The sequence below is a fragment of the Ornithodoros turicata genome, chromosome 1 (genome assembly GCF_037126465.1).
Source record: "Ornithodoros turicata isolate Travis chromosome 1, ASM3712646v1, whole genome shotgun sequence".
Taxonomy (NCBI): domain Eukaryota; kingdom Metazoa; phylum Arthropoda; class Arachnida; order Ixodida; family Argasidae; genus Ornithodoros; species Ornithodoros turicata.
The window spans coordinates 136,301,430-136,302,874 of NC_088201.1; positions in this window are offsets into that span (position 1 = coordinate 136,301,430).

Consider the following 1,445-nt stretch of genomic DNA (forward strand, 5'->3'; position numbering starts at 1 on the left):
TGCCCCCAGATGCCAATGAAAGTCGACTCCGCCCACGCGTCCTCCCATTGGCGCGCTCCGGGTGGGCGGGGCGCGCGAGGGAGAGGGAAAATCCGACTTGTTGCGTTGCGACTCGTTGCGACACGTTGCACGTGCCGCAGGGTATGACTGCGAATAATTTAGACCACGTTGGACTCTTTTGACGTGTGCCGGAAATCGCCGACACTAGTTGTCGCCAAGCGGAGCTGTGGCGGCCAAGTTTTTTTTTTTATCGGAAGGATCGTCCAAATGAGGTTTTGATGTTTTCACCTCAGTGACAAGAACAGAGTCGGCAGATAAGTATAAAGGCCAGGAACGCATTGCATGCGTCATATTTCGACATATGTCGGCACAGTTCCTTTAGACGCCGGCCCAGGACGCACATTCATCCAGGCCGTCAGTCGTGACTTAACCACCTCTGTCAGGCCGACAAAGGCGAGCCCTTTCACCGTAACCACCACCACCACCACCGTGCTCGAGGGGCTGTCGCAATAGTCGCAAAAAAATCTACGTGCAGCTGCGAGCTGCGACGTACTATAGTGATGGGCAGTGCTTGAAATGCTCAGTAATGAAGCAGTGCTTAAAGTACTTTTTAGGGTGCTTTAACTTTAACTTTACATGCGGCCTGCCATCGCGGTGTTCATTATAGTGTTCACAGCAGTGCGCCCCGGCCTATTCTAGTAAGTTTGCAATCCTATCAGAGACGATAAATTGGCAGAACTCAGCATGCTCTTCCGCATTGATTTGTTGTGCATATAGCGTCCGTGTGTGGTTTGTCTAAGAGTGTTGTATTTCAGCATATTTATGTGCATATTAGCCTCTGTGGGTAGTACACGATTCCCCTGCTCTCATGTCACCCGTCTCTCTTCCCCTGTGCCATTCTTCCCCGTATCGATTCACCCGCGCGCGGCCTTTGAGAAAGTAAGGCAGAGCTCTACCCTGCATCCTCTGTGGTCTCCTTAAAACTTGAGCCTTGAGGTCCTCAAGGGTCACCTAGCCCTGCCTTTTTGGGCGGCACGTTTCAGAATTGCATGAGCACCTTTCCGGGGATTTGTTTTTAATCATACTCAGGAAACAATGTGAGACTTTGGGCTTACAAGGGCCAGAGGAAGACCACGACTTTAGTTCGCTATCGAGATCCTCAAGAGCCAGAGCGGGTTGCCATACTTCTTGGGTTCGTTCTGCGGTGTTTCAACAAGAACGGAACGATTGCGTGGCTATGTAACTCAGAGTACTATACGCCAACAGCTGTAGAGCCAGTACGATGAGGGAAAGCAGCAACATCGTCCAGAACCCTGTTAGGTCCGCGACGAAGCTACAAGTATCGCGGTGTTCAGGCGGTGGGAGAGCACGGAAGCTGATAAAGAAGGTTGAAGGACGAGGAGATCCGGAAGCTGGAGCCGTGGCGGGTTAAACCCTATAAATAA